Raw genomic sequence first — 21,283 nt, forward strand, 5'->3', positions numbered from 1 at the left:
ACGAAAAAGATCTCTCACTGCTCAATGGTCGTAAGTGCCGAGTATAGGACAAAATTTGCAGCTCTCCACCGGCAAGTGGTGGCGTCTCCATATGAGTGAAAAATTCACGAGAGGGACGTTAAACAACATACAAACAAAGACTTTTTACATCAACAAGTAAATAACCGTCATAAGTTAAATACACGTTATTATATAAATAAATATACTATGAAATATATATTTTTAAGACTATTTAAACTTTATTTGCCAGATTTAGAAGCACAGGTATATTATAGATATATAAAAATAGCATAATATTCAAAATATGAAGAGGGACCATAAGTTTCGGGAAAAAAATGCAAAAAAGAATTGTATTCTACATTTGCTGCATTCAAAATTTAATTCCAGTTTAATAACGGCTGTAATAAAAGTTTCCCTGTGTTATATTCTACTATAATAGTTACATGATATTGATAATGTAATTCTGTTAAATTATTATTACACAAGTAACTAATTTTTCAGCCCTCATATTAAACCGCCACTGTGTGTTAAGAAAGAAATATACGATACATGTAGCAAGCATGTAGAAAACAAACAATTGATTCCAACTGAATGTATTATACCATCCAATTTACGTCGACTATTCTAATCTAAAATTACGAAAAGTAATTTTATATGCTTACTTATCTATTTACTTAAATCAAGTTGTCACTGGGATAAAGCAACGCATACCTTTTTATATATTTCAAATCATTAATAAGTATACTTCATTATTTAAATAGATGTCATTCATTCCTAAATGTTTTTAACCAGATTTTCCATATTGAATGAAATAATCTAATTGTGTGTAATTTTAGATCTTGGACATATATTGAACATCACTATGAAATTTCGTGAAAAGCTTAAAAGTGACAAAAAATATCAATTTTTTCGTAAAAGTTGAAGTTTGTAAATGTTCATCTCTATTCACAAGAATATCTTGGGATATATATTATTCTTCGATATCTTTCTTTTGACTTTAACAGCTCACGTCTTTCGAATATTTATATACATTGGTCGGATAGAAGGAGTGCCAAAAGCCTGTCTAGCTTTCTTGTATATTTTTCGTCTATACTCTTCTTCATCTTCGTCGTCGTCGCGTTTTCCCAACAGACCTAGACACTTCTTACAGCACACGCCAATGGCTCCAATAACAACAACAGAAACTCCTCCAATTATGCCATACTCGGTATAGGTAAACCAGGCTGGTCGTTGTGGTTCCTCACTCATCTGTGTTTCTAATGATAAAATATTGTGCTAAATTAAATAAAAATATTAAATTGTGTAATAAGATCGTTTAATGCAATTGCAAATCAAACGCACTTAATTGATTTCCGAAAAACAGAGGGGGATAGGTCTTTTTTGACACTTTCCCCCGATTGCCGCGAGTATAAAAGAGGGGCGCACGTGGAGAATTCCTCCTCTTACTCAATAGCTTCTCCAGCGTTCTGCACTTGTAATAATTGTTTCCCACCCACCACTCCCACTTAAGAGAAAAAAATCTTAGTTGTTGATTAATTGTAGGCTTAAACATGTTTAGAATTGGAGCTGCTGCTGTTTCTGCTGTTTATTTGTATTTTTCAGGTTACGTTTATCCAGGACCTCTTTTATGTTTATGTATACAAGATTGTGATCTACTTGCAATGGGACTGAAGACTGAAGATATGTTGCTGTCGCGGCTTTACGGATATGTCAGACAAGCAGAGACATTAGTCATCATTATATTAGTGTTTATGTTTGATTATCTATTTTACATGCTTGGTAGAGCATGTGGTGGCTCGCTAAGGCTACCCTAAGAGCCAATACAAGCTTGCTATGGAGTGCACTGGGAGCTTGTGTGAGGGATCTGTTTGGTATAACAGTAACCTCGTACCCCGTTCGGTATAACGGGTGGTTTTACTTTGCCCTACTCGGTATAGTGGGCTTACCTGTTCGGTATAACAGGTAGTAGCCTCGCTAAGGAATCCCCTAGGAGGCAATTACATTGATATCCCAGCTGACTCGCTAAGGGGTACCCTAGGAGTCGATTACTACATATTGTTACGCCTTGCTATGGATTACCCTAGAAGGCGAGGTGCCATAACGCCCGTTACCAATTTAGGTGTGTGGCACCCAATGATTGTTAAATGCTTGTCTGACATTTAATTTGTCATTGAAACAATTATTAAAGCTGCGGCCTTTTATCATCCAAAACATGTTTTGTTATTTTTTCGGAAAAATGTGTATTAAATGTGTATGTTATGAAAACGTGATGTGTAAAGATATTATGAGTTAAAATAAATTGTGGCCCTTTTTACGAACTGAAATTAAACTCAAATTTACTCTATCAGTAAAATAACAGGAAAAATCTTAAGTTATCAGGCACGGATAGTACAGATCCTTACAGCTTAATCTATTTCAATTTAAATTTGAAGGATGTAATTTCTTTCAAACAAACACTAATTTTAACCATTCGAAATTGAAACGTAATAATAAAAATACGCAAAAAAGCTCAATTGCAGTAGCTTCTAGCATAGAAATGACACTTCACGATTTCGAAAAGAAGAGAAATAGGGATGACTAATTCATCCTAAAACTTTGAGTCAGAGACACAAAAGTAAAGCTAATTAAGGACTGGACACATTCGGAGATTCTTGTATTTAAGTTTTTTTTTCAAAACCCAGATTGTTTAATAGAGGACCAGAATATCGAATCCTTTTGCGGATGGTTGATCCTTTTCAATCCTTGAGAATGAAGTGAACATGTATCAGGGATCTGATTTTTTGACGAAGTCAAGTTTTCTCTGAATTCACGTTGTAGTATTGGACTCAAAGTTGTAACTAATTGTGTCAGTGTTGTTTTAGTTGTTGTTATCGGTGTTACTGTTGAAGTCGTGCTTGATGCTGTTGTTGTAGTTGCCGTAGGCGAAGGAGTTTTTGTTGTTGTCTTTGATGGCACTGATGGATCTGTTTCTGTTGATGTTGATGATTTAAATGTTTTAGTTGATGTTGGCGTCGGTGTTGTTGGCGGGGCGGTTGTTGTCGATGATTTTGTTGTTGTACCTTAAAAACATTGATAAAAGGTTCATCTTTAAACCATTCCTTTAGCATTGAATTATAAATTTCTATCGTGTCATAACATGGGCGGCTGTGCTAACAAATTGAATCACGCGCGTTAGCGCTTAATGAAAAATTAACAATTCAATACTTAAGTAACATTTTTTAATGTCATGGTACATTGTAGATTGATAAAATATCGCTGCTTTGAAAACGGTATGCTTGTCTAAATGATACACATCGCAATTTATATGGGTAAGCTGAGGGTAAGTAGCCGTTACTGCCATTTGATCTAAAACTAAATAAATTAAGGTCAACAGCATTTTACTCTAATAGTAAAGAATACGAGCTTATCTAACATTTCATTAGGCCAAACAAAATTGAACACTTACTTTGCATGTATATTCCCCATTTAAATAAGCGGCAGTGATTTATGTTCATCACTACTGTGTTGTCTTTGAACATTTTTTTCCTTGGAGTAAATGGCAGGTTTCATATATTCAAAGTAAAATACATAGACTAAGTATTGACACCTTTATATGGAACAATGTTCTTAATGTCCAAAAACATTTTCATTAGTGTATAGAGGGTCCTAAAATAAAATCATTACATATACCTGTCTTTTAAGTGGCGAAGCTTTCGACATACTTTATATGGAAAATACATATACAATGTAATTTAAATGTTACTATATCACGAAAGAGTGACATAAACTGAATGAAAAAAGTGACTGGTCGCTCTCGTTGCGCAGTGATAGAGCATCTGCTCTAGAGTCGCGGAGTAAGGAGCTGATCCTGCCGTCGCGGGTTCGAATCCTACTGTGGGACGTGGAGACCGGTCCTTCGGATGAGATCGTATAAACCGAAGTCGCGTGTCGCAGTAGGTGCTGGCGCGAAAAAGATCCCTCACTGCTCAATGGCCCTAGGTGCCGAGCATAGGTCAAAATTTGCAGCTCTCCACCGGCAAGTGGTGGCGTCTTCATACGAGTGAAAAATTCTCGAGAGGGACGTTAAACAACAAACTAACAAACAAAGAAGAGACTGACGAATAGACAGACAGACTGATTGAGAAGGGACTGATAGAATGAATGAGGGAGAAAAGCTTTACGGATGAACTGACAGACAGACACAAGTTAGTTAAATGTTTCGATTTACAGAAGAACAGAAATATAAAAAATTTGCCCTGTTTTTCATAAATATTTCATCAATTGCAATTTATTAACAGTTTAAGTACTTGTGCAGGAGGATATTTTCCTTTTTCTTAAAAATCAAGAATATCAGAGCTTTAAGAACTTTGTTTTTAAGTTAGTTGTCGCATTACATTTCTCCATTCAGATTTCTTTCATTCTGTTAAACTATTTAATCACTCGTTGCAAGTAAGTGTATAATTAGAAAAAGATAAATCGACTATACAATGCCTCCTTCATGTACATGTATGTACATGTATGAGTGAAGGCCCGATAGTTTACTTATCTAAATAATGGGAGAACGTGCTGATATTCTATTTTCTCTCAAGTAACTTTATTCTTTTCACAATCTGATATGCCTGTACCTATGTTTTGAATAAGATTGTGCTTCATGTTAAAACAAAAATACGTCTGCTAATAACGGGGCGCAGTTGGTACCCAATGGAATTCCAACAGATTGTTGGAAGACCTGGCCCCGGGATCATGAAACATATTTAGATTATTTCAAAATTTGTTTATTGTGCTGAAATGTTTTTGAAGTCAAACAGTCCAAAAAAAAAAAAACTGCGTCATCAAGTCGCTATTGTCTGTAAATTAAGAATTTCAGTTAACAAGTAATAATTATCTTTCAAATGTTTGAAATTTTGACTTCAGTCTAAGTTTGTTTCATGATCATGGGGCCTGATCTCCAAAAACTACCTAGATACGCAGTACAGTTAAGGTGACAAATGGAAATATCGGCGAATTTTTATATAGAAAATACATTCTTTACAAGGATGGACGATTCTTTTAAGGACTTTACTATTATCAGACAAATGTAATATGGTTGAAAACTACATAATGGGGACGATTAGATTTATTACCTAGACTTGTGACGTAATGTGGCAGTCACGTGATTTAAGCAAATATACCTGCAGTATTGAGGTCATCTATATATTCCAATATTGCAAGGGCATAACCACGTTAAAAATCTAAGTTCAATTATAATTATTTTCAATTATCTTTATAGTTTGTGAAAAGTGCTGCGAACCTATATAGATTCTACTATATAATTAGACCGTATGTTGAATATTTTGCTGGTCAAGTACATTAAATATAGATATAATTAATTCATTTGCAAGATTTCATCAGGTTCGCAGCACTTTTCAAATATCTTCATACCTCTTGAGTTTATGTGTAAAAGCTTGTCATAATTCATTGAGGGTATGCCCTTGCAATATATCGATTTATTACAACCCTTCTATTACCCTTCAATGAATCTGCGTACAAATATACGGCAGTATCGCTTGTCTACGGAATGTACGGGAAGTATATGAATAAAATCATAAAATAGACATCGCTTCCAAGTTAATGGCCTCCTATATATCTGCAAATATATTTAATACAATTAAAAAATACATTTTTCATTGTATTAAATATAACTTGATCCGCCTCTCACTGCATACAAACTGCGTCAAATTTTGCGATATGACGTCACATTGACAAGTGCATTGCGATCAGTGAATTGTTTATATATTGCTGTGTGGGATTTAACCAACGACAAAAATGCATGCAATAGTAAGTATTGATGTAGTTTGAAGCTATCCAACAGTTTAAAATAGCAAATCATTTCATTTTGTGGTATTTTGAAGAACATATATTTTTGTGTGATGTCATAGTAAGATTAGGCTCCGCCTCCTTATTGCAGCCTTAACTGTGCTGCGTATTGTCAATCAGAAACTCAAGCATTTTTTAATATCAACTTTAGAGTACTTATACTTGTGTGTACAATTAGAAGTTTTTAACAAAATAATTTTGCAAGTTTTATAGTCGATACAATGATCTTGTCAGCAAATACAACCTATCAGTAAGTCAAATGCTGACTGACGGTTTTCTTACTAATATTTAGGTCATTATTAACACACTGAATTGTCTACGGATTTGTCCGGGTTTTTTTCGATCATGGCAAGGAGCACACAGCAGGTGTGACCGGTCGGCAGGGGATGCTCACTCCTCCAGTGCACCTGATCCGACCTCTGTTTTTCAGGTCTGTGTTTTGGATCTGCTCCTGATTTGTATTGTTTCAATGGACTTTTGAGTTTGAATATTGTTTGTTATCTCCATATTTCATTTCCTATATGCATGTATTCTTTTTTTCGGAAAGGCAGATCAAAAATAATTTTTTGTGCGCAAATAATAAAAATACAATATTAAAAAATCAAACCGAATTTAAAAAGAATGGATATGGAAGTGTGCTTTCAGAAACTGTAGAAGAAGGTTTCCTCATGTTTTGGTGGATTTTAAAGAAGTGTTTCCATTTATCTTTTCCATTGTCATATTCTTGTACTGTTTATATTTGATATTTATATTTTAAAATTAGCTATGCATATTGTCCCGTTATTTGTACAGTGTATGTACGTCAGAGATTACTTCCGATCCCTTATTCTGATTTTAGATATCTTAAAACAGAAACTGAACTATGTTTTCGTTTCAAAAGAGTTTCAATGATGACAACTCAATGAAATGTTGACTGAATGGAAGAAAGACAAGCTAACTTCACACATAAGATTCGATTTACAGTATTTCAAACTTACTAAGAGCTTTTAAACAATATTCATCTGTTTGTCCATCCTTATCATTATCTGTAATTGAAATCTCTTGTCATTACAATTAACAAAAAAGAATGATATCCTCTGAAAGAAAAAGATATAACTGACTTCGATTAAGTTAAGAATACATCATTCATAATTTGTTTCTCTTACTGGTACTAAACATTATTTTCTTTCAATTTATGTATCTTTTTAGAAACAGGGATATGAAAACTAACTAGTTACCCCTCCCCCCTCTTTAGGCTAAACTCGTGCTGAAGTACTTGAGGACTCTTTGGAGCAAAAATCCTAGTAGTAAAGTAATATGTTAAAGCAATGCTATGCAGTGTCGCATTCTTTATGTATAAGAATGTTTCCAAGTAATTAAATATGTTTGACATTTGTATTTAACAAAGGATGGGACTAAATGAAGATTCATATCTGCAATAAATATAAATTCAAAATATCTTTGTCAAGAGGAGCTACATTTTACATTTGAGTTTATTTCAATATTCATAACTTAACCAATTAACCTTTAAGATCATTACAAATCTCCTCGTCTACTCGTCCATCGCAATCGTTATCTACACCATCCCCAATATCCATCTCAATAGGGCGACATTCTTTCTGAAAAATAAAATTGAGACAAAATAAAGGAAATTATGCAATTAGTTTTGATGAACATCGTTTTCTTTGCATTTATTCTCCGTGCTGTCAATCTTTGTATCCATATATGTCGTTTATGACACTTCATTTATATACATGACATTAATAATGCATCAGTAAATTTCTTCAGTAAGTTTCTGTGATATTTGCAAGTCAAACCAGAGACCCACTGGCCTTTATGGTCACCTGAGTATATCAGGCTTCTCAGTCTTTGCCAATTTAAGCCACAACTGGAACTCAGACTCTGGTCTCATTTGAATAAAGTTAACAGTTTGGTGACAATTTTGTTATCTTTTCTTTATTCACAAAGCTTATCCTAGAAGAAGATAATTTATGCAATGTATAATAAATTCAATATATGTCCATCCTAGCCCCACCTTGGGGCCTAAATCATGTGCCAGGACGCAATGGTTGTTTTAATTCTGGTAAAGGACTAAGTGTTAAGTAAAAACAATATGATATGTAATCACTGTGTCTGCATGATGTCCACGAGTAAAACTTTTCAGCGGTATAATGTATTTTCAAATACTAGTATGACCATCTAATAATTACATCCACCCTGGATTTGGAACACTGAGCCCTGAGGGCATGAATATTACAGTTTTCAAAAAGGAATAAGCTCTAACTGTAATCATATAATCAATTTGCCCATTTTGTGTCCTTTAGAAAAGAAAAGAGATTTTTAAAAATATAATGTATACATATATTTGTATCAATATTTGACCATCTTACTCCCTCCATGGGAGCGAATTGCTGGACCCAAGACCAGTGAAATTTACATTGTTCTTAAAGGAGTTAGTACTCATCCTAGTCGTGCAAACAGTTTGCTTGCTAGATGTCCCCGGGTAAAGAAAAAGATTTTTAAAAATGTAAAGTACTTTCAATAAATGACCAATTACTCTATCCTGGGGTCTGAACCCATGGGCCAAAACGGCATGAACCTTACAGTTTTGGTAGACGCCTGTGTTAAGTAACAAATTGTCTGCTAGATATCCATGCATAAGACTGATTGATTAATTGTTGTTGTTTTACGTCCCTAAGAGAATTTTTCAATCATATGAGACTATATCGGTGAACAGCTTCAAATTTAGACCTGTTGTGACACGGGACCTCGATTTTGAGGTCTCATCTGAAAGACCAGTGACTTCTACTTGTATTGCCGGGCGCTAGGCGAAGAGACAGTCACTGCCCATGTTTACGTCTAAAGTTTGACGCCGCGCGGCGACCAAGAATCGAACCCGTTACCTTCCACTCACAAAGCGAGAGCCCTACCACTAGGCTACCGCGACCAGTCCGTGATTAAACAAGATTTGAAAGTCCTTTGAAAGTAATGTATTTTTAGTATGATTTAAGTACCATTTGACTGAAAATAAAAGATTGATTATTAACTACAGATATGCTTAAGGTGTGAAGTGTTTTTAAAAAAACATATCACGAATTTCTCGAAAAATCTTTAATAATGATAATCAATATGCTTTACATTCACAGTTATTTGTTTAGCATTGAAACTCCTTTTAATGATTTTCTTTTAACCATAATTCTATATTTCAAAAGATAACCTCCTTTCATTTAGCATAGTATAATTACATTAACAAAGGAAATACCTCATTTATCGTGGCAAACCTTTGGCCAACTGGGAAAGCATACGATTCATACTGAATACCACCATACAGTACACCTCCAAAGAGCAAATTTTTTGAAGAATGTTCTATGGTATGACTACCGGGTGGTATTTGTATATAACCAGCTGCAAGATTGTGATTGCGTAATACACTGTGTAATTCACTTCTTCTTAGAGCTCTTTTGTCTAGAAACATTCCGTTTTCGCGAGAATCATCTATAACAAACATGAATATGTTACTAAAGTTTGAATTCTGAGATGAGACAGGAGTTAGAAACGAGTAAAATATGTTACTTTGTTCTATTGGGGGAATTAAAGTCATAGCTGGGTCGCCTTTATGGCAGCCTGGTTTTATATCATCATCACAAGTTCCACTAGGAACATACTGCACAGATAAAATTGGTTTGTTGGAAGTTATAAAAGAAAAACTATCTATATGCGTCTCATGAAAATTTCCAGTCGTTATATGAACTGTTTCTTTATCATCGATGTTGACTGTTGTGTCGTCTTCACTAGCCAAAAATCGGAGAATGTTTAGATTTGTATCGGGAAATGCATTTACTGCAAACCTTTTCCCCCAAACATTTACAGGTGGTATTTGTTCTTCGATGTGATCCCGTGAGAATCCAACACCGATGGAAGTTACGGTCGATCCTCCGAAAACGGATACTTTTTGCAAAGATAAAACTAAGGTACCTGATAAATCAGCAGGGCAACGAAGCTGTTATGTATCAAATTTATTTACTGTAATGTTTATCCAATCACCACGGCTGTAACTCTTTCCTTCTTGTTGAATATCGATGTTATTTTTCAATGGCAGTTTGATATTTAACATGGTCCTGTCTTGTGTTCCGACAATGAGTATTGCCGACTGAAAGAGATGCTCAGCAGTTGAAATAAAGGATGGAACAAAATATTTAGTTCCCAAAACATCCAAAGATATTCCAAGAAAGCCATCGGTAGACAAATGTGCCTGATTTATACGGAAGCCCAATAGTGCAAACGAAATTATTAAATAAAGAAAACGAAATTATTAAATAAAGAAAACGAAATTATTAAATAAAGAAAACGAAATTATTAAATAAAAAACTAACGAAATTATTAAATAAAGAAAACGAAATTATTAAATAAAGGAAACGAAATTATTAAATAAAAAAACAAACGAAATTATTAAATAAAGAAAAACGAAATTAAATTTAAAAAATGAAACTAAAATACGGAATTAATTTATAGATGTGCATGGTAAGGGCCTGAACCCATGAATTATTCCATAAAGCGCACGTGTTATAAAGCATCATTTAGTAATTCTATAGACCTGATTTTGTTTCAACATTAAAACAAGTGTGGGGGAAATGAAAAATAAAAAAAAACTTAGATAAATGTCAAATTGACAAACGTAGAAAAATATTATGTGCCCACAGCCTATAATTCGCATTTTTGAAGTGAATGATTCATAACTTTTCAAATTTGATGCTGTGTCGCATCCCCACAACGTCAAAGTTTGAGCCTTTAAGCCTGGATGTAGCGAGCGAGGATGGCTGTTTCTGCTTATTAATGACATTCCAAAAGAGCTCATGAATCGCTGAAAGGTCAAGACCTTGCGCATCGTATTGCTAAATTCCCCCCGAACTAAACCTAGCGCCCTATCTGTGTATCCATAAATCTTAGGTTGTTGAAACAATAAAGAGAATGATTTGAATACTTTGTGGGATTTGTTATGCAAGTGTGTGCATTGTTTGTTCACAACTATCACTTATGACTTATAAATACAGATAGAGAATTTGTCATTTGCATCACTTCTAATTATGCTTTGATAAAATGACCAAGAAATTAGCTTGATTTTAATAAAGTTAGCAATCATTAAAATCTACTCATTGTAACCACTTTGACTTGTTTAATTTTTGACTTGCTCTCTTTAAAAACAGTTTTTTTAATAATGTCAAACAAACCGCAAAATCCGATCGGTAACGTATCATTTTACAACATTTTTGTACTGTGCGATAATTGAAAATGATGTATAGCCATGGGAATTTCCTAAATGTTATAAAGTTCAGCAGTTGTAAACAACGGAATCTTAACAGACATGTATATTTGAAATATTTGTGCAATTTATTAGCATAATCTCTTTGATGTTTCATGTCCAGATTCAGCGTACGCTGATAATTAGACCTTCTGAGCTGAGGGTTTAAGAAAGCTAATGTTAACGTTAAGGCCTATTTACACGGTCTGACTTTTAAGATGTGATTTCACATCTAACTTCAGTGTTTCATTTACATTGTATGATTTGTCAGATATGTAGTTCATTAATATTTCCCTCCAAATTTCTTATTGTTTACAATTTAACAATAGATAACGGCAGTTACATACTACCTTTCCTATTCCTAATGATAGCAGCTATGTACTATTTGAACACAGAAGAACATGGGCAAGACTTTGGTTAGGACATGGTGCATATTATGCAATAAGTAAATGAATTGGCTACGAAAGACCTACATGATTTCATTTTTCAGACAAATTTACTTCTAAGTATAATTTGTAAACAACTGGTTTGTTCAGTTTAACTTTCCTGCCATTATCAATTTAAGTACATGGAATGAAAAATTCCCCCAAGATTTGGCCATGTAATATATCACATTTATCTTAAAAATTAATCTGGAGCAAAAGTTCGGGAAAAATCCACGTGTTAATTGTACCTAATTCAGATCAACCTTTCTGACCTTGCTCATGATTAGTTGAAACCATCTGACTTGCCAGACAGAATAGAGCATGTTTCTATTCCATCTGACTTCATATATGGCTTATGATTTTCCTATTTACACAGTATGATTTTTGTAAGATGTGGCGAGTCACATCTTACAAATCATACCGTGTAAATAGGCCTTTAACTTTTGTCATCGAATTACTGGCCAATTCATCAGACTGGTCAAAGTTCACATTAATCATGTTAATGTAAGAACATAGATCTAAGCATATTGGATAACCAAAGGTACAATTCTCCCTTATTCATGTATTGTGATTGTCTACTCCAACTGGTTATGTTATCGATACGGGAATAGCTGAGTGTAAATGCAAATATCACACTTGTTTTGATGTCGAAACAAAATCAGGTCATAGAATGGAATGATTCATGTGTTCAGGCCCTTACCATGCACATCTATAAATTCCGTATTTTAGTTTCAGTTTTTTATAGTAATTTCGTTTTCTTTATTTAATAATTTCGTTTTCTTTATTTAATAATTTCGTTTTCTTTATTTAATAATTTCGTTTTTCTTTATTTAATAATTTCGTTTTCTTTATTTAATAATTTCGTCTGTTTTTTATTTAATAATTTCGTTTTTCTTTATTTAATAATTTCGTTTTCTTTATTTAATAATTTCGTTTGCACTATTGGGCTTCCGTAGATTTATACCGAAAACAACAATTTCATCGGAAGAAACAATGTGAATTGCTTTCTTTGCACGCTCTGTTTCCTGTGATCTTAAGGACTTTGGAATTGATACCTGCTTTATAATTCCCTTTTTAACCATAAATTTATCGCCTTGATAGAGGTCCTTTACCATTGGAGCTAGTACTTGAACATTTACGGGAAGTTCAGACACAGTTGTAATAAAAAGTTGCAATGGCATTTTTGAAAAGTCTCCTTTCATGGCTTGATCAACTTCCGTAAATCAAATAATGAATTCTTTTCCCTGATTATCTGGAATCTCAATGCCTAAGGAAATCAAACAACTCTTTTAAAATTCTTGCCAAGTCTAATTTACAACTCAGAGTACCTGTATACGCATTGCATACGTAGACTTTTCAAAGTCGGAAGAAGAATATGCACTTCAGTTACCTGCAAGTCAGCATTATATAACACTGAGCTTACCCCATTTTCTGTATCTGTATTTAACAAAATGACGGTTATGATTAAAGACCTTTCAAATGTGTTTTCGATGTAGCTTGTTAAAAATAATGTTAGAATTAAATGCTTGTATCTGCGTGTTATTGAAATAGAAATCGCACACGGACAAATACATATATATTGAGAACATTTTGTGAGCATTACAGTCAGTCAGAGTATCGTATTTATTTTCTTACCTCATGAAAAGAACATAGATCACACATTCTTTTTATCAATTATTTAAAGTATATTTTCTTAAAATTTGATAACAGATGTCTGCTCTACAAAGTGATAGTCTGTACATATTTACTTTATTGATTTAGTTCAAAGTATGGTAGCTACAAGTATATGCTAAAAAATTCTCAAGACAAATTCAAATAAATAGGTTGTTGTGCAGTATATGGACTTAAAAAAATTCAGAGCAAGAACAAAGATTTCTTATTAGAAAAGATTTTAAATAGAGTGGGGTTTGACTCCGTTTTTTAGGCTTTTAAATGATAAAAAGAAATAGTTTAACCCATTTAACCCAATGTTTTAAAAAATAAAGAGTTGACCCACTCTATGAGAACTTTTTTATTTTAAGGCTTTTGTACATGGAAATTTGGAAGAAAGGTGCATGCAACGTCCTGATCAATAAAAATTTATACTATGTGGAAATGTTTGAAGAAAGATATTTTTGGCTATTTGATATATTTTTTAACAACTCAATCGTCGCTTTGCGGGCATTTTGCCTGTAATATTAGCCCATCTTCCTTATTAGACATTGAAACAGATATTTTTTTATTCAGATGCTGAACAATATACTTAAAAAATATAATATAATAAAAGGAAAAAGGTCATGTTTAACATGTATTTTTTAAATAATATACTTGATGAGATTTCATAAACTTTTATGAATACATACCAGAACATGTTATCATAGTTATCAACAAGAGTTCACATATCCTTTTCTTCTTCATCGTCATTCTTCCAACCTAAAAAAAAAATTCATTAGAATATTAAGGAAATAGGGTAAAAGATTCAAAATGCATATAATCTATTGAAATTTACGCAAAATAACATTCTAGAATTAACATACTCTTTTAAAATACTCGTAATAATTTAATATATAGGTTCCTAGTTAAAGTTAATATCATAAATTGGTTTTCAATCACTTAATTATGATATACCCCCATCACTTTTCCTCCACTGCTAACCTAGGATTTAGTACAAGACTTACTGAAATAAGGTAATTCAGCCAATTTTTAAATCAAGGTTTAAATCCAGCAGATTAAACTAGTTTTGTTTTTTATCCCAATGATTCGTGTAAGAAGGTCAAGTCACTGGTAACTAAGATAAATGTAAAATAATAAATCATCACAGTAAGATTTTTATCTAAATATCATCAATATTTTCAGTCACGTTACCAACAGTTCAATATTAAATCCGTATTCCATATGTTGTATTTAATATTAAGATAAAAAATGAACTTTCTTACACTAGGATACCTTATATCTCGACATACTTTTTACCCCCTTTTTTGTCATTCACGATTATGTCGACAAAATAGATTAACAATGATTGGCAGTTTCTGTCATGGCTTTATTAATGAATAGTCAAAATGAATCATCAAAACAATGATGCACACAAGGTGAATACTGAAAAATTGCTACACAATGAAAAATGGGTACAATCATATACAATTATAACTGAATTGCAACGAACAGGTAACAATGTATTAGAAAGACAATGATTTACATCGACTTTCTCAACAGTGAATGATGTAGAAAGTTCATGGAACAATGATACAATGACAGAAGTCCAATTATTGGCCATGGACCCTGGAAGTTAACAGGATCAGTAGCCGGCTTCGAGCAAAATTCGACCACATGTATTCACATAACAGCTAATTAAGCTGGACTCGTGAAAGACATCCGCCGCATGCGGACATATTTTCCTATGCCATGACGAAAGTGCTATTAATTACAGTTGTTAAAAATGCTGTTTGTTATATGCGGTATACATTAGATCAAGAGAATGTTACATGATTTTCCAATTAAAGTGTTATAACATTTACAATAACTCATGCATTGACAATCTCATTTAGAAGGGCAATGGTGGGTAGCGCTGCGAATTTTGGCAAATTATTTTGAACAAGCCGCGCTGAATGGCATTAAGAAAAACAGACTGGGCTATGTCAGAAAGGTGAACACATTCTGGTTACAGTTTTGATGAACTCTGTTGAATATTTGGGTAGTGAATATACCCCCCACCCCACCCCGTGTAGTAATGAACCGAGATAATGAACTATTCATCCTAACACGAGGCCTCTCCGCTGCCTCATGTGAAAATATGTACCTGTAATAATTTCTTGGCAGTAATTGTGACCAAATAAATTTACACATAGGTAACATAAGTTGTAAACGACATAAAGTCATTTCATAAACTTCTGTAGTTGGCGCAGGAACATGGTACCGAGACTGTAACCTCCACAATGAATCATTATGACGTGTGGGATACAAGATTTTGAATCTTTGGTTCGAACTGCTCCCAGGTCATTCCTCTGATATGGATGTTGTGTTGTTTTAGGTTCAAATGTTCATTACCAAAATTGATGAATGTGTGATTTTTAGCATGATGTATCAAAGATGATCCAATAATCCATACCATGACGGGAGCACCTGCAAACTTAGGATACTGTTAATATACAGTAGAAACATGTTGCCAAGTGCCCGCCCCAATCTTTACAACTATGACTATAATCGGATGTAGGTTTGAACTGCATTAGACTTCCATCTCCCTTTAATCTTTTTTTTTCTGGGAATGTATTTGGAGTTCATAGCAAATGGCGTTAATATAGCATCGTACGGTTGAATGTGCCATAGGAGTAGCTGCAAGGTAAGCTATCTACATGTGGTTGATAAGCTGATCTACAGGAGGCGGCCAAAGTAATCGTAAGGAGTATCTATTACGAAATGCCTGAAGTGATTCCAATCCCCTGCGATAAGTTAAAGTTGTATTAGTTGAAAGTGCTGCATTTAACCTGGAATATGTTCCGCCTTGATTTGAATGTTATTTTTTAAACACAACAACACTAGCTATAGTGGTCTAATTAACTGCATAACTCTCGAAGATCTACTAGACTGTAAATTCAAAATATAAAGCAGGGCTATATTGTCCGTATTTCAGATCAGTTTCTTTAGTGTAAAATGCTCAGCCCATGTCCATATTGCACATAATATTGGAACAAGTTCAAGGTAATTAATGTCTCTAAGAATATAATCGTCCCATATGCTTGGCCATTGAATAACAAGCCAGTGGTTATTGAAAAAGGCACCCCCACCACAAGACCCACAACTATCTGTAAAAAGATTAAAACTATCGTTTGAATACCAAACCAAAGTTTGGAAAGGAGTTTGCCCATTGTATGTTTCTAAGAAGTCGATCCAAACCTTAGTTTCATGACTGAAGTAATCTTTACAAAATGATAGGATTTTTTATGCCTATAGTTACGTTGTAAAATCTTCGGCTGAATGCCCTACTTCCTGGTAAAGCTCTAGCGAAAAAAATCTGGGACGCAAAAGAGACTGCATTTGCTTCAAGGTGACCTTCTTGGAATTGACAATACATAACAAAGCTATTTTTAACTCTCTACACTTGTGCTCTAGAATGAATATGGTTTGACTTGTGGTATTTGTAACTAAACCAAGAAATGTTAAATAAGTGGTTGGGACTTTGGTTTTATCTGAATTAATTGGAATCCCTATTTCCTGAAAAGTTTCTTGAAATGTTTTAGATAAATTTGAACAATCTGATGAGTCCTTGGAACCCGCAAAAAGAAAATCATCTGAGTAATGAATGATGTTTATGAACTTTTACACTTCAGACTGACAATCCAATGGAGTATTAATGAGAATTTTTCAAAAGTAGCACATGTTATAGAACAGCCAAAGGGCATGGACTTTTCAACATAGAATTTATCTTGAATACGAATACCCAAAAGGCAAAAATCTGAGTATGTACTGGCAAAAGCCTAAAAGCACCTGACAAATCCATCTTACAGACCAAAGCGTCTTTACCCAATTTTTGGATCATTTCAATTGCTTGATCGACAGAGGCATATGATACTGAGCATAATGCTGGGTCAATGAATTCATTTACACTATAACCTATAGGGGCAGAAAGATTTGTTATCAACCTCCAACCCCCATCTTTTTTTGGGAGGACACCAACTGGATTGCATCGTAAATTTGATCATGAGGGACACTTGAAAGGACCTGCCATACGGCCTAACGGTCTTGTGGCAATACATGCATGAATGCTGGTAGTTACAGGACTGTATAGCACAAGACCCCTTAAAGTTATAATCAAAACATTTAAGTGTAGAGTGCGTTTGTTGAGTTTGCACGTGATTTGACATGTACAATAGCCATAGCTCAGCATCTACAAAACCCCAAGATAAGGAAGTATTCTTTGACATTTTCATTCTAAATTGTTTATCATATTCTAACCAACCCCCTGTAGGATATCGTCTGGCCCCTAACCTAATTATTTGTATATATTTGAGGATGCCTTGAATGTCCGCTGGGTGCGTTGTCAAATAAACGCTAGGAAATATCAGGAATGCATCAGATAACATTTGAATAGTAGTAAATTTTTTAGTACTTTGCTTTGGCTGCTAACTGGCCATCGGCAATGGAGAATTTTCGCTCGTTTTGGGGATCAGTTTCCGACAGCATAACCTTTGCCAATTATGTGTGTTCCTTAGCCCCTATTTTTTTTCTTTTATTTGTTGTGAAACGTGTGCTGCCAAATCATCGGTAACGCTAATTAGAGCGTTTGGCACGACTTGTATGTAATCAGGATTAGTGCTTTTACCTGATTGGCTTGGTATGGTTGCCACAGTGACTGAAGGAGTTGAAGTAGAAGAGGAACTGAGAGATACACAGGATGCCTGGGATGTGGCGGGTAGCACATCTGTTGCCACGGTTTCCGTACATGTGGGAAATGTGGTTGTTGGAGCATTTCCTTGTTACAATAGAAAAAAAATTATAAGATATATATATTTTTATTTTATTTCATTTATTAATTTTTTAAAATTTAATTATTGTTCTGAATCATTTGATTGATTATATATTACTGTTATTCTTATTTATTAAATATATGATTTTATTCCAATACAAATTTTTATTCGAAATTTACACACGTTTGGAAATCCGTGGTTGATGAAAGGAGAAATATGAAGACACACACACAGAAAACTAATCTAACTGACTTAATTAGCAGATGGTTGTCTTAAAATTGGAAGCAAATACCGACCTTAACTGGTGCTTATACTCAAACTTACTTCCGGCGTTGGATGGCAAATGGAACACAAAGAGTAGGTGGATTTTGATGGGACCAAATTCGTTGCTGAGCTTCAAAGGATGACGGAAGATGGAAAAGGAAGAGCTAAATGCGCATCCCTAATGGATGTGGGTAAAAGAAGTATGTAAATTTGAGTGAAAGTTATCCTTCCTATCCCATACCTATATTTGTCTCCATAACGGGACCTAAATCATACACGATTTAAGTCTGATTAAACTTTAAAACTTCAGGTTCTAAGGAACATGCTAGATATTTCAAGTTTGCTTCAAAGTGAAAATAAGCAGATCGTTAACAATTAGTTAGTTCATGTTTACAGTGACAGTGCAGATCAGTGAGTTTTCAGGTAATGAAATTTTAATTATACATAATATCTGTACCTCTTTAATCAGTGGAATATACAATACAAATTTTAAATATACACTTATTATAATATATGAAAGGTAAAGATAGAATATAGCAACATCTGACATGCTATAAAACTCTCCTGTTATGGGAAATAAAACATTTGTAATATAAATTTTCATTATTCTACAGTGTATATGAGATAAAAAAAATTCTACGGACTCATCTCTTGGATAGAGATATTATGTCCATTTGAGAGGTCTCCATTTGTCCATTTGAGAGGTGTCTGTTAATCGAGACTTATAGTCCTTTGCATAAAAATGGACCCCTTCATATAAGAGATTTAATTAAGCCTGATTATTTCGTCGATGTCAAAATGCGTTGAAGACTGAGTAAATCTCAAAGAATAAGGCCCTCATTGGAATGTTGAGGAATTGGAATAAATTTTTGAATACTTGATTGAAATAAACTTAAATCCAGTTTTAAGCTTGAATGAAATAACTTGCATTTAATCATACAAAAGGCATATTGATATTACAATAATGTTCTTATAATACCTTGAAGATGATACCTTATATATGGTATGAGAAGAAAAATCTTTTTTATATAAATTTTCATTATTCTACAGTGTATGTTAGATAAAAAATAAATTCTATTGACTCACCTCTTGGAGAGAGATAGTTTTCTGTTTCCTTTTGAGAGGTGTCTATTAGTTTAAACATATAGTCCTTTGCATAAATATGGATTCTTCAATAAATAGATTTAATTAAACCTGATTATTTCGTCGATGTCAAAATGAGTTGCAGACTGAACAAAACTCAAAGATTAAGGTCACTCATTGAAATGCTGGGGTATTAAGTACAGTTCTGTGTAAAAATCATGCAAAGGATATATGGGGGTTCTCAGAATTTGATGATTTTCCACACATAGTTTTCTTTTGCCCTATGAACCATGTATGCAAAATGAAAAATGTTTTGATTCACGATTACCATGGAAACATGGGTAAAGAAATTTCCCTAGCAACAAGCCGATTTTCAGCTTCGATGGACTAAAAAATCTCTTATCTTTCAGGCTCAAATTAAATGTAAATACTAAAACAATTTCTTTTTCATTACTGTTATTCTCAAGATAATGATCTTAACAGTTTTCACAATTAAAAATACAGAAATAAGATTTAAAGATATATCTGTAATAGATGTGGGAATATATGAATGTTTTTCCTTTTCTGCTGACTCAGCATTTTCCTTGATTTTGGAATTATTCAATGCCTAATTACTCCAGTGATGGACCTCATACAGACATCCTGTGTATATAATATAAAAGCAGAGGATTTTGTCTTTTAGAATTCAAATTCAGAAGCATATAATTTTTAAACATTCCTATCCGTTGCCTAGCAACAAAAATGGATGTTCTGATGAATAAAAAGAGAAAAAATGTAAAATGCTAAAGTCATAAATCACATAACTTGTTATCTTTGAATACTCAAAACAAATTTTACAATAAATTGAAATTTTTGAGACCTCTCTGCAAACTATGGAATATTTTACAATTCGTAATCTCCATGGTAACAGCAATTTCCCCTCACCAACACATCATATAATAATAATTTTAGCATGTTTACGTACCTGTTGTTAAGGATTCTTCAAAGCATGCTGTAAAATTGTAATTAAGAAAATATTACAATGCAGTTAGTATCTTATAAAATTCTATTTTCACTTGATTTTCCCATGGCAACGATTCTGAGCACATAGTAACCAATGTAACCTATGTAGAGTTAAGAGACATTCTCTGTAGGAATTTCAATTGTTTTGATACTCAGAATCAAGATTACAGGACATTGTTATGTAAAATCATTGCTGGTACAAAATATAAATAAATATATACATTTGGAATCAAGATTTAAAAATTCAAACTAAGAATGTTACCATGGTAACGGATATAAACATATTTGTTCATATTATTTCAGCTTTTTTTCTTCATTTTCATTCAGAGCTTGTAAATTCTAAAAAAAAAAAAAAAAAAAAAAAAAAAAAAAAAAAAGGAAAAGAAAGAAAGAAAGAAAGAAATATGCAAGCACGGGTTTTCATGTTTTGAAAAAAAAATATTAATACACTTCTTTAATTATTATTTCATGAATGAAACAAATTCATTTTTTTTTTATCAAAGTATTTTATAAAATGAATGTTCGCATTTTGGCATAGTTAATTTTCCGTACATTTTTGCTATGCTTGTACCAGAAAATTATGCAAATTTTACAATGTAATTAGCATGTTATTAAAGTTTTTTTTACTAGATTAACCCATGGCAACGTTTCTGTGAACATAACAACAAATGTAATCTGTGAAGAGTTGAGAGTCATACTCTTAAGCACTTCAACAGTTTTGTTATACAGAATCAAGATTACGGAACATTGACAATTAAAATGATTGCTGGTAGAAAATGTTTATAAATGTTATGCAATAAACTTGAATTGATTTGTCAGTCATCAATATTATAAGACAAACTAAAAATCAGCTATACAGCCAAACATTTAAAAAAGTAAATTGTTAGAAATTTTTCATTTGAGCATATTTTAATATGATCTACATAAATATATTAGGCTGCAGGCATTGCCTATAA

At 33.2% G+C, this 21,283-nt stretch overlaps 1 pseudogene; it reads right to left on the reverse strand.

Annotated features, from left to right (window-relative positions):
* Positions 1–1,005: 1,005 nt before the first annotated feature.
* Positions 1,006–13,941, reverse strand: LOC133179230 (uncharacterized; annotated as a pseudogene).
* Between the last annotated feature and the right edge of the window lie 7,342 nt (positions 13,942–21,283).

The sequence above is a fragment of the Saccostrea echinata genome, unplaced genomic scaffold (genome assembly GCF_033153115.1).
Source record: "Saccostrea echinata isolate AGI-Se365-2 ecotype Australia unplaced genomic scaffold, CSIRO_AGI_Sech_v1 ptg000004l, whole genome shotgun sequence".
Lineage (NCBI taxonomy): Eukaryota > Metazoa > Mollusca > Bivalvia > Ostreida > Ostreidae > Saccostrea > Saccostrea echinata.